Source organism: Dreissena polymorpha, chromosome 6, assembly GCF_020536995.1.
Source record: "Dreissena polymorpha isolate Duluth1 chromosome 6, UMN_Dpol_1.0, whole genome shotgun sequence".
NCBI classification, from domain to species: Eukaryota; Metazoa; Mollusca; class Bivalvia; order Myida; family Dreissenidae; genus Dreissena; species Dreissena polymorpha.
Window position 1 is genome coordinate 63,255,598 of NC_068360.1, and position 14,164 is coordinate 63,269,761.

Here is a 14,164-nt window from a genome sequence, read left to right on the forward strand (position 1 = left end):
TGAACAAAATAGAAAAAGATACTGGTATAACCATTTTCTATGATTTTGTGTTATAACCCCCAAATAACCATTATCTATGATGTTGTGTTATAACCCCCAAATAACCATTACCGGGTATCTATGATTTTGTGTTGTAACCCCCAAATATTTCATAGTTCATTATATTTACATTGGTTTCCCTTTTTTTACTGGCATCCGTGTGCAGTTTTCATTAATGGAACAGAACTGTGTAGGTTTAAAAATCTGCTTCATCTTGTAAGCGTAATTTCATATTTTTCTCAACTTCAAGGGGAGATGATTCTAAACTTATTCTTACGTTGCTCATTTACGATAGGGGTTGAGTACTCATTGATATGAAAACACTGTAAAAGTTTTAATGTTTTTACGAACACCCCCCCCCCCACCCTCTAACACATATATTTCATGGGCATAATAAAAACAAAAAATGGTTACAATAAAACCGCATGTTTATTTACACTAAAATGTCTACATCAAAACAAAAAGTTAACATAGAACACAAATAAAATAATTTGAATCTACTGGGGCTCGAACCTTGGACCTCTCACATGTGAAGCGAGCGTGTAACCACTACACTACGGAACCGCTTGAAAAATCACCTTCTAACTAAGATCTTTATAAGCTATTAATAGTCGGTTTAAATGTAAACCCGGAAGTTTAAACGCTGGATAGTGAGCGGGGTTAAAGGTCCATACCAAATGGTCCATACCACTGGCAAGATACGGGTCAGGCCTGCGGCCTTCTAAATGTGGTTCTTTTAAAAAAACAACCCTGTAGGAGCACTTTATAGTAATGAGACTGGGGTGCTGTGATGGTGCTCCTCATTGATAAGCGGCTGCTTGTTTTATCAAGACTCATTATTACAATTAATAATACGTGTCGAGCTTCGCGCTCTATTGCGCCTTTATTAGTAACTAGGTGGTTGCTAGGATAGTGGAACAAAGAAGTTTTTTTAATACAAAACCAGAAAGTTTCACCGGTTCGCGTATTTGCCCAGTCCCTGTGATCTTTTATTATTGCCCAGTCCCTGTGATCAATTATTAATTAAAAGAATTAGCTTTGCATTATTGGCAATAAATGTTGTAGTTAATGTAATAGGCACAAATGCAGTACTTATTTACACTAATTTACACAAAAAATCACCACTATGCAAGATATTCTTAAAACAAAAATATATGCATATATCCGTATAATAACTTCTACCATAAGCGAAAAAAACGTGTTACATACTAGTCGCCGCACTTTAGTGCGACGCCAATAAAAATGTATTGACAATGTTAACAATGAAAGATAATTAACCAGATCTGTTTGATTATTTTCAGAAATTGAAACATTTCATAGACAAGAAGCCATATGACAGAAATAATCTGCAAAGGGCATATGCTGCTACATTGTCCGGGATGTCCGTGTATCGTGCAGCCAGGGTGTATCAGGTGCCTGAATCAACACTGAGGGACAGAACCAGACAAAATGTGTCGATTGACTGCCATTATGGGGCAAACAAACTATTCACAGAAGATGAAGAAAGGAAATTGGTTGACCATATTGTATACATGGCAGACATTGGGTATGGCTACTCACTAATGGACATCCAGTACATGGCATGGGACTATGCATTGTCTCTTCACAAGCCTGTAAAGGCAAAGAACATCTAAGCCAGGGTTGGATGTATTCTTTTCTCTCCAGGTGGGATGAGCTAAAAGTTGTTAAGCCCCAATGTCTCTCTTTATCAAGGGCTAAGTCTGCAACCAAGGAAAAAATTGACAATTACTATCAAGAGTTAAATTCTATTCTCACTGAACATGATCTGAAGCAATCTCCACAAAGAATTTTTAACATTGATGAGTCTGGATTCTCAACTGAACATAAACCACCCAAAATAGTATGCGGCAACAAGACCAAACCTCAAGCAGTAACGTCAGCCCGAACGAAAACAGTCACTTTCATTGGGGCTGCGGATGCTCTTGGCAACTACATACCACTCTTTTACATTTTTCATGGGAAAAGGTGGTGTGATGAATTGCTGGAAGGTGCTGCCCCTGGATCACATGGAGGCATGACTGAAAGTGGGTTTGTGAATAGGGACCTGTGAAAGATACATGAAAGGTCATTTCAACAACCATGCAGGACTGGTATAGGGCACATGCAAGCCAACAACATTGATCCTGTATTACGGTCACAAATCACATGTGTCATTGACCCTGACTGATTGGGCTAAGGAACATTCAGCGGTATTGTTTTTATTACCAACCCATTTTAGCCATCTCACCCATCCCCTTGATATTGGTGTGTTTGGACCTCGAAACACCATTACAATAATGAGTGCAAAGCGTACATGCATGCAAGCCCCGGGGTGTCCATCACAAGGTATGAAGTGGCTCGGTTGATTGCAAGACCATACGGTAGAGCTTTTTCCCCAGACAACATCACAAGTGCTTTCAGAAAGGCTGGTATTTAACCCTTCAATCCCGCGATCACATCAACAGCTACAGCACCATCGTCCATCTACAAACATCCACCAGAAATGCTAAGAGATGATGCAGAAATTACAAGTGCTGACAACTCAGAGAACCAGGCCAGTACATCAACTTGTAAAATAATTTAAAATTCTTTGAGTAGAGAACAATAACAAAAATGTGACTGTAAAACCAAGAAAAAAATTCACACCACCATATAAATTTTAAGGAAGTCTTATGCCTGATGAAAACATGGAACAAATAAAACTCCAACATCAAAAGAAAATTCAGGTGGAAGAAAACGCCAAGAAAAAGGAGAAAATGCCTAAATCAAAGGAACCAAATAATCAAACAACATGTAAATCCCCAATGGCAACAACATCTGGACTGCAGATCAACCGGGTCAACCAGCATGGGAAAGGTGCTAAACCTGAAACTGATGGTGATCATAAGGATCAATCGGATCTATGCTGTGTATGTGGCAGGTCGTCCCCTCCACAGCTGAAGGACATACACACTCTGGTCATCATTAAATGGGGCCAGTGTGAAAAATGCCAACACTGGGTCCACTTGACATACTGCTGTGATGTAAGGGTTCTGAGAAGAGACAGCACATTTTTGTGCATTCACTGTTCTGCTGAAGAATGAACGACAAACACTGTTTTATCAAATAAAACAATAAATGTATGCATAAACGTGAAAAACTATAACATATAAACATTGATATCCCTTTGCAATGAATATGGTAATGAATTGAAAGTTTAGTTTAAGATAACCTCTATTATGTTATAGTGAACATGTTTTACCTAATTACCGCGACTCAAGTGATGTCGGAAACTAGGACAAAATGGTCGATATGTGGCGGTGTTGAATGTTTTTCACATTTTATGATTGTTATGACTTTTTAAATGCAATGTTTAGACTTTTTATGGTGTACGTGCTTTTGGTTACAGGTGAACGATAACTGTGGACAACAAACGTGTGACGGAACCCAAAACAGTGTGATTCCCCCATACCATTAGGACTTTTTTGCGATTTTAATCCTTGTCCTTTGTTCGTCGGTTGTGTTGAAAAACTGTGAAGAAAAAATTTGATATTTTACCGTGTTTTATTGTCTTCCTTTGTGTATTAATGTGGGCAAACTGTGTTTTATGTAGTCTTTTATACGCGTGCAACGTGTTTATAGACAGATTTTAGAGCACTAGCGTTAATTTAAATAAAATCATGGAAACAAAAGAAATTATAGGAAGCAGCCATATTGAAATTGAATGTCGCAAATTTTAACTTAAATCTTTAAGAAACTTTTAAGTCCGTCTGTCTGTCTGACATTTGTTGTGCGTCCCGTGTTGCGTTTTACTAGAGAGATTTTGTTTTAACTAGCCACTTACTCGTGCTTATCTTAAGACTTTTAAACTTGTACGTAACGGTTTTAGAAGATTTTACGTTCTTATTACTACTCTAGAACTTTGGCAAAGCTCACGGTGCGCAATTAGGTAGGAGGCACGCAATTAATTAGGAAGCAGCCAAAAAGTCCCCGGTTTCACAAGAAAAACTGAACAATTTGTTCTTATTATTCCCTGTGGCAGTTATATCATGGCTACACTTGTTCCAGTAGGGCCCTCATTGGGCCTCACCATAGATACGGAAGCACGGCCCTATACCCTCAATGTTGATAATGCCCTTATTAAGAAACTGAAGGCAGCAAGAAGAAATATATCCCTTGAAGTCCACTATAAGCAAGAAAGTCTTGTCATTGAGACAGATCTTGCAACATTTGAACTCTTAAAACGTGTCATGCTTCAATATTACTCTGTTAAAAACCGAACCGCTCAATAGACATTAAAGAAGTATATAAAAGACAGAGTGTCGCTATCCGTGTACAGTGTGCTGAACATTCCTACACATTAAATATCTACCCCACAACTAGTAGGTATATGGTCAATGGAAAAGGTGTGCAGGGTTTCATTGATACTGACCTCCCTGAACTTCTCTCCATGGTACAAGATGCACAATCTACATGCGGTTATAGCTTCAAATATATTAACAGAATATTGCAGTTAGAAATAGAGAAGGCCCTGAACAAGAAATCCGAGAAAGCATATGTTATTTGTCCGGGCGGTAATAGGAACTGTAAAACGAAAGGTACCTTCTGCACGTTTGGTAACCACTGGATTCATAACAAATGCGAAAAACTCTCAAAATCTGAAATAGAATATAATGAAGACAAGAACAATCAGAATAAACCATTCAAATACAAGTGCTGTACACTCTCCCAACCTGCATTATGTCCTCCTCCTCCCCGTGTCACAACAAGTGCGCAAGTGGAAATCAGTTTTGAACACAGGTGATCAGCCAACTCCCGTTCAGAGTTGTGAAAAGTGTCTGAGGTCTGATGAAATCCGTGTAAATGAAGCTTACCTTAGTAAATGGGAGACTGAACTCAAATCTAAACAACAAAAGTTGGATGCAATTCAGAAAGTTAACTCCAAGCTTGAAGCATTAATAAAAAAAACTTGAAAATAGAAATAATGAAATGAATCTGACTATTAAAACGTTTAACACTAGAATTTCCATGCTTGAAAAGGAAAATCACCCATTTACTCCACGAACGTCTGAAAATCACCCAGTGACAAGGGAAACTGTGACACCATCTCTTACATGTACAAGTAATCTCGATCAGCTAGGAGGCGCTAGTAGCAAGTTTGTAACAAGCTGTCAGACTCTTCATGATAAAATCTCAGATATTGTGTTCAGTAAAATACAAAAGAAATATAAAGAAGTGAAACTCCAGCTGCTGGAGCAGTATTGAATTTTCATTAAAACAATAAGTTGGTCCTTTATTTAAGGCCAGTGACCGATTGCCCAAACAGTACAAAACAGCACAATACAGCACAATACAAACCAACATAAACACAAAATATGAATAAAGCTGGGGTCACCGCCTTGGAAAGGTCAATGCAAAGCATTGGGGGTTTAAACCTGGTTATAGAGCGCTCAACCTCGAAAGTCGACTTTGTTGCCAGTGTATTTAACAACAACTCGCAAACAATCTCTCGAGACGACTCTTGTACATCCAGAACGAGTTCCGCATATACACGGGCTCCTGAAACTACTACCTCAAATTCAGGACTGCTAACAGGAGACCCCCTCTTTCATGTCATGTAAAATCCCAATGCCAACTTACCTTATTCCCCCGCAAACCCAGAAATGACCACCTCCACTACACATGCCTCCACCTGGTTACCCGGTGAGTGGAAGCATCCCAGTGTATCCTCATACAAAGCAAAGGTACAAACCCAATCAGTAACCAGTGCTGCTCGTACCGTACGAACTGATAACGGTCACATGCGTCCCCTGGAAGCGTTCATCCGGTTAGCATTAACCCATGCAAGCTGCCGGTTGATAACCGTGGTCATTCTTCACCAGGTAGTGTCCTGCCGGCAAGCAGTGCCAGATGTGAGCTGCCGGTAGATAATCATATTCATCCTACACCAGGAAGTGTTCAGCCGGTTAGCAGTCTCTATGTAAGTTGTCGGTTGATGGTCATTCTGTACCTGGAAGTTTTCAGCCGGTAAGCAGTGTCCCATGTAAGCTGCCATTTGAAAACAGCCATCATTCCCTGCCTGAAAGTGGTCAGTCGGTAAGCAGTATCCCATGTAAGCTGCCGGTTGATAATCATCAGCATTCCTTATCTCACAGTATTAAGCCGGTGAGAAGTGCTCCATGTAAGCTGCCTGTTGATGGTCATTCTGTACTTGGAAGTGTTCAGCCGGTAAGAAGTGTCCCATGTAAGCTGCCGGTTGATAATCACCAGCATTCCTTACCTGACAGTGTTCAGCCGGTAAGCAGTGCTCCATGTAAGCTGCCGACTGATAACCGTGATCGTACTCCATTAAGATGTGTTCCGATGGTAGAAAGTGCTCAATGTAGGCAAGCTCAGACAACAGTAAATCGTATGTGAGAAAGCATGTGATCGATACTGCTACTTCTGGAGCCCAAAATTTTCGGCGATCAGCCTCAAACGACCTGAAATTTTAACAAACAAAGATCACATGTTATTGAGGGTGGGCTCCTTTAACTGTAAAGATGTGAAGGCGTCAACACATGCTATCATATAAATGTCTAAAAAGTGCTCAATAATATTGCTACAAGAACACTGGCTTTTCCAAATACAAATTGCACTTCTTGGTGAAATTTCTAATACATGTAAATTGGACTACATAGGTAAAGGAACAGACTTTTGAAGACCCCTTGTTATGAGCAATTCAATTACCCCGCGGCTATGGTGGTGTGGCCATACTATGGGACAAATCGTTAAGTAGTTTCGTTAAACCCCTCCAAGAATGAACACAACGAATTCAGTGTATGGAAATCTGTGACAGGAACTCTTGTAATATGAAAACACTTATTGTGTGTGTCTACATGCCCTGTCGGGGATACAGTACTAGTACTGATGATTTCTGTGGAATTGTTGTAGAACTGTTTGAAATTGCCTCCAAGTATAGAAACTCTCATTACATTTTGATAGGGGGGAGATCTAAATATTGACCTTATTGTGCAAGCTTCTGATAGGAAACGCTCCCACTTTAACAATTTCATTGATGAGTTCGAGTTAGAGTTTTCGTGTGTAGGATTCACTTTTTTCACCCAAGTGGGGAATCTGAATCAGTAATAGACTACTTCTTAACAACAAACTCAGACAGTTTTCTGTATAAGAAAAAAGAAATCTTCCCAGTAGTGTCCAATGTGATTGACCATGTGCCAATCTTAGTTACCATAAAACTCTAACTGACAGATAAACTATCAAGTGATACTAAAAGTACCAAAATTTCTACCGTGGCAAGAGTAAAATGGGACAAGTTGGACAAACAAGCCTACGCTGAACTGGTCGCCTCTAAGCTTGATAAAGCGGTCACTGATACGACTATTTCGATAGAGAAGGCATCTACTGAAATTTGTAACATAATGCGTGATGCAGCAATAGAATTACAAGGTGAAAAGAAACGTCATAGAAATACAAAGCCCAAATTAGCTGTATGGAATAGAGACATCTCGCAGTCCCTTAAGAATTTGAGAGCAATAAATAAACAGTGGACAGAAAATGGAAGTAAAATCACCCACATGACCCAACATTTGCTGAAAGAAAGCAGGCTAAAAAGGAATTTAGACGTGTGTGTAGAGTTAGTACAGCCAAGAAACTAACTGATTAAAAACAAGAGGTCATAGTCTCTAGATCAAGTGATAAGAAACTCTTTTATAAGTTGATAAATAGGCAAAGAGGATCGCTAAAACAGGATGTCGAAGACTTATATGTAGGTGAGACACGATATTTCGGAACAGAGGGTATCTTGAGGGTTTTAAAGAGCATTTCAAGCAATAAGAAAACAACTCAGAGAATATAGAATTTGATGAAACCTACCATAACCAGGTGAAAGATGAAATAGCAGCCATAGCCAGCATTGTAGCAAACTGCCCAGTGAATCCTGTGACAAAAGATGAATTTGAAAAGGCCTTGAAAACTATACATAAAGGCAAGGCGGCAGACATCTTCGGTGTAAACATTGAGCATATTGCATTTGGCCCAGATACTTTAAAAACTCGTATACTCGCAATCATTAACACTATCTTTAAGAGCAAAGATATACCTACCTGTTTACAAAGAGGTATTCTATCCCCGGTGGTCAAGACGATGGGTGTTCCTACGGAGGTGGGCAATTATAGGGGAATAACAGCTCTTCCTACTCTGTGTAAAGAAATTGAGACTATCATAAGGGACATAATTCAAGACTGTATTTTGAATGTGCAAAACCGGATGCAACGAGGTTTTACATGTGAGTCCTCACCACTAAATGCTGCCTTTATTCTTGAGGAGTATTACCTCAAGTGAACCGACATGAAAACACCAGCCCATGTTGTGTTCTGGACGCTAAGTCTGCATTCGACGTGGTAGACCACTCTCAACTTTTGCGAAGACTACCACGCAGGTATAAGTCACGGACACTGGCTCCTCATGAAATCCCTACACGAAAACTCGTCCAGTGTTATCAAGTACAAGTACTAAATTAGCGAACCCTTTAATATATCCCAAGGTGTACGACATGGAGGGATCCTTTCAACGGACTATTAGCGAACACTGGACGTGGTGAACGCATCGGCACTGTACTTGTCAATAGCTCTGCATGCGCAGACGACATATGTCTGATGGGTAGAGACAATGGAAACGTGCAGCTAATGATAGACATGTCCCACACTTTCGCGTTACCTTCTTGAACCCACTAAAACTGTAGCCCTAAATATTAAACATTCTAAAAGAACAGCTGTGTCAGTACAAAACTTCAAACTGGGAGAACAAAACCTCAATTCAGTAGATTCGTCGATTCATCTAGGAATAACTAGGACAACATCAGTATATGAAACTGCTGAAGTGAATATTGAAGGTACCATTTCGAAGGCAAGGCGAGCACTGTACAGTCTTTTTGGAGCTGGACTGCATGGTCACAATTGATTGGACCACAAGTCAATGCTGGATATATACACGTGTTTTGTGCTACCTGTACTCAATTATTGCATAGAACTATTTACCCCAAAAAGTACTTGAATTGACCAGCTTGAACTTTTCCAAAGAAAAACAATTAAACAATTACTGTCTCTCCCAAACAACACTGCTGACCCCTGTGTGTTTATCTTGCCAGGACTTCTGCCAGTTGAAGCTATCTACCACTTGAAAATCCTTAACTTTTTTAACAACATTTGGTCAAAGTGGGACAAGTACTGAACGGCAAATTCTTCAAAGGGATGCCAGTATAAATCGTTTCGAAAGAATGTCGCAATATATTAAATATTTTCCTTTTACACTTGGAGACTTTTCCAACGCAACACTTTTCAAACTTGCATATCTCAGTAATTAGTGGAGGTTTTGATTTAAAATTGCACATGTTATCATTTGACTAAGTCTTTGCAAGATAACAATAAAATCATTCATCCTATACAATCGGGCGCTTTTGTTAGTGGAGTAGGTGTGGTTTCATCTTTTTGCACGTGGAAATGCTGAATTGCGATATGATTATAATTTTCTTTCAATTTCTTCATTTAAGGTTGCTTGATACACTAGGAAGACATAAAATTAGTTTAAAAATCAAAAAGTCTCGTATAAAAATTCATGGGCGCAACTGCGCAATCGGCATATTGCAGGCTACCTTACCCACTTGCTAAAGCATCCGATCGTCACGGATGAATGCCTTTATCGTTTGCTTGCACATACTGTAGTATAATGATCACATGTACACTTTTAAATCAAAATATTTACTCATAACTGAGCTATTTCAGTTTGAAAAATGTTGCATTAGTAAAGTAATCAAGTGTAGTTCAGCGCTATATAATTCCAAATCAATTTCAATTTCATTAATTAAGGTGGGTTTTTACACCAGTAAACATAACATTAATTTAAAAAAATATATGAATCGTATGAATATTCAGGAGCGCAATGTTGCAATCCCGTCGGTCATTTAGACGTGTAAGTTAATGCGTTTTACTTTTCACATTATTGTTTTACGCTGTACGATTCTGAGAATTTTACTTTTGCAGTTTTTGTTTATGTGTTATGTTTGATATTTTAATGTTGATCACATACAATGAAATTTACATGAAATATTAAATATGTGTTGAATTAGTCTGAGTCGAGATTTCAACAAAATCCGTTCTAAAATAAGAGAGTTATATAGATTTGATTACGTGTTGCGTTAGAAAAGTCTCCGAGTGTATAATTCAATTTAAAAGCTTTAATATCTTCATAAGATAAAACAATAAAACCTATCTAAAGTGTAAAACATGTCTCCGAGTAAATTAGAGAAAATATAATGTAGAGAATACATGCCTCAATTACTTATTAAAATGTAGCCAGAATGGCATAAAGTACGCTGCATGTGTCATCTGCTGCGGAGGGTTGTAAGTCGGAAGAAATGCGAGCAGCGTTACCTAAAATATGCCATTGTTAACGCTATTCCAGCGTAGCATCTGTGCGACGTTTGTGGAATGTGGACCAACAGAGTGTCGCTATGGTCTGGCTGTTACTGCTGGTTCGTCGATAGTCTGCGTAAGCGAAGCAGACTGCCATTGTCTTTACCGCTTCGAGTTGTTTTATGTGAAGTGCAGTTTTTGGATCATTGACTTTAGAGGCGTATTTGAGTATTGGTCTCAACGTAAAAGACTTAAAGCACTGGGACTGAATGGCGTGGGGAAAGAAAGAGATGTTGAGCCACAATTTAGTGTTCTGGAGAACGTTAAAAAATCATAATAACAATAATCTAATGTTATACCTTTTTCCTTAGGAACCCAGTGTGTATATGTATCTGATTAGCAACAATAGTAGGCTGTTTGCGTGCAGATCCTTCCTCGTTATTGGAACCATCTGTCTCAGAATCACTGTCTTTGCTGGTTGAAATATTTGTAGACTTACCGGATGAGTGTTCCACACTTTTAAGAACCTCTATTTAAAAACCAATAGCATCTTCCATGGTTATGGTTACGGGACAATCTGGTGTATTTGAAGCATGTTCATTTGACTTATTTATTCGTTTCAAAGTCGTTACAGTTGTTACATTAGGCGGACACAATTTGTTTAAATTATGTACATCAAACAGTTGTCGGGTTATATGCAATTTACCGTAAGTCTTTACTTCCGCCTCTAGCTCATACGTCGGAAGTCGGAACATCTCATCGATATGATTGATACTTTGTCATTTTTGTAATGTCAGACCATATCTGTATTTGCAAAGCGAATAAAGACAGGGGCTTATCATCGCTGCCGTGGTCTTTAAGTTTGAAAAAATTGCCGTAAAAAGTTATATACACGGCACATATATGTCAAATTTCTTGCATTCGTTCAGCACTTTGTCAAATATTCTAATACTTGTCGGAATCGTCAAACTATACCCTTTATACAGGTATGCAATGGGTAAACCGTGGCCCAGTTCCCGGTGCAAAAGTCTATTATGTCGCTTAGGAGATACACAAGCACCTCATAAGCTATCAGCTTCTGATTTTGATACGCTTCGTTCAATAGTTGTATTGGTTTATGGGCATGTTCAACAGACCGTTTATGTCGCTCAAACTGTGTGTTACGTTTGTGTATTCACTTTGCTAGCGTTAGTACATGTCGCGTTCATCAATATCTTGTTCATTTTGCGGAAACGAATTTGATAATAGAAAAGGAAATTCACCAAGAAATTCGGCTTCGTCAGCAACTTTTTTTCTTTCCGATTTCAACGTTTTAGAACGTCCAGAGAGTGTGTTATTTTGGTTTCATAGACACGCATAACATCAATTACTTCATCAATCACTGACTTGACCAAATTAGGTTAAGGCTTCAAGCGAAACACGGTGGTTGATTCCTTGAACAAAATCAGTGCATCAGCATGTAGAACGTGTGTTTCAAGCAGACACTGGATAATGTGTCTTTCCTTTTGTTGGTAAAAAATACACGGCAAGAACATTTAATTTCTACGGACACTTTCTTATAATTGAATCGAAGCGCCCCGTCTGGAGAAATTACCTTAATAGGTGTACCTTGTTTATTTTCCAACAATCTTGGTTGCTGTGTTCGTATCATTGGTAGGTCCGTGGTAAATTGCCAATTTAGAGGCTTCCGAAAGCTCATTTGTGTTGGTTTTCGCTCCAAACGTCGACTCAATTAGGTCTGTTTGCAATGTGTTTTCTATGGATGTTGTTATATCAGACGATTTCGGAGGATCGTGCTGGTCTAGCAAATAGACATCTGCTGACTGCGGAACTTTTTCCCATGAAACATCACGTGAATGAACAATCTTTCATTGCACTTCCATGTGCATTTATATTATTCTGGAATTCCTGGATCAACCCTAACCTTTACCAATATACCTTTAGGTTGATATTCGTGCAGTTGGAAATCAGATGGTACCGGTAGGTTGATGTCAGACTCCTCGGGGTCGTAGTAACCCAAGTCACTGTTGCGTTCCTTGACTCTTCCTTCATGGTTAAATCCTCCCATATCTCTAGTAAACGGTCCTTCAAGTGATCGGTCTCCGGTCAAGAACTCCTTTGTTTCTTCGGAATACCGCATGGCAAAGGTATGCGAACAATCGTACCAATTCAGTGTATAGTCAAATACATGGAATTTATATGATAAGCGTTAGGTGGAAACTTCTCTTCTGCTACAAGACGCCTGCGTCTTTCAATGTTAATATCTACATATTGATTTTCGAGTTTTACATAACACGTATTTACATTGACATAATGGTATTGATTTTTCTCATGTTTATCGAATTGTAATTTCTTTATTGTAACATTAGTAATATATTGTCCTTGCGGTGATGTATGTTGATTTGTTTTTCTGCGCCAAAAGGGAGTTCAGAAAACAATCGCCAGCTTGGTGTTTTGGCGAGACGAAACGTTTCCGCTTTAATTTTTCGATGTACATTTATAGTTTACCTTTTTTGCATTCACAACTGGTGTTTTAACAACGCATATAGTCGTTTTGCTGCAGGTGATTTAATAGGCGTTTTATTCGATCAGATTGTACAACATTTCATTTCGACCTTTTTTGTACACGCTTAGTCGACTCTTGGTTTTGTACCGTACCATTCGTCAAAAACGTCCCCTGGAAAGTAAATTGGTAAAGTATTAAGATTTGTTTCTGGTTGCACGACGTGAAAAAATGCTTCGACTTAATACAACTTTCTTTAAGTGATTTGTGCACATTTACTTTGATACCGTCACTTTCACAAATGTCTTATAATATACCTTTTTCACTGTTATGTGTTTTTATCTCAGAGTTAATTATATCATTATAAAATTATTTACGTACCAAGCACCTATCATACCCCTTTTTAAACTAGGAACAAGCAATGATTTTCGCGTTAATAACGGTTCAACGGCGCAAAGCGTAACATCTTGGTAAATCCTTTTCTTAGGTGACACACAAAAAATAAAATAATATTATAAAAATAAATTTAAAAACAACGGCCGAAACACTGACGATATACATTTATTCTACCCAATCCAGAATTTATTTTAAAGTAATATAATAGATAAACATTGAGGTAAAATTAATCTTGTTATTATGTGTAACTACATGTATATGAGAACATGGAATTTGAAAACATTAATCTTAAAGTGAACTCAGAATACAAATAAGTAATTGACATGGACGTTATAACGATATTTGCAAAAAACGGCAAACATTTCAAATATATTTGATTTAATTTGAACAAACGATATATTCATGGACAATAGATTTGTCTTTATATGAACCAAATAAATACATTTGCATTTTCCTCGACCATTTGACTTTTTCCATAAGTGACTGACATTATAAAGTAATTATAAGTGGTCTTCTTTAATATGAACGACCGTATCTTTGAACGAAGAAAGCTAAATTTTGAGAAATCTGATGGTAACTGCACACACATATCCAAATATTAATACATTAAAGCTTTGCTTATGGTTCAAGATATATATATAATTTATATCCACTTTTCATGCTACCGTTTGAGCCATACAATGATTTAAGGGCTATTGACTTGATCTAAGTATCCTAAGAAAACTAACAAAACATTGTCCTCATTTAACCCATTTATGCCTAGCGTCTATAAAAAAAGGCCTTGGCAAACAGCGTAGACCCAGATGAGACGCCGCATGATGCGGCGTCTCATCAG

General features: G+C 38.3%; 1 protein-coding gene across 50 annotated transcripts in view; it reads left to right on the forward strand.

Annotated features, from left to right (window-relative positions):
- The window catches only part of LOC127834379 (uncharacterized), a 44,227-nt gene that overhangs the window by 22,662 nt on the left and 7,401 nt on the right, over positions 1-14,164 (forward strand). For 29 of the 50 annotated variants that reach the window (XR_008027910.1, XR_008027882.1, XR_008027883.1 and 26 more), the window contains one exon: positions 1,341-3,575. The exons of the other annotated variants lie outside the window; for them this stretch is intronic. The gene's annotated coding sequence lies outside the window, so the exon portion shown is untranslated. Of the gene's footprint in view, positions 1-1,340; positions 3,576-14,164 lie in introns of those variants that run through there. 50 annotated transcript variants of the gene reach the window in all.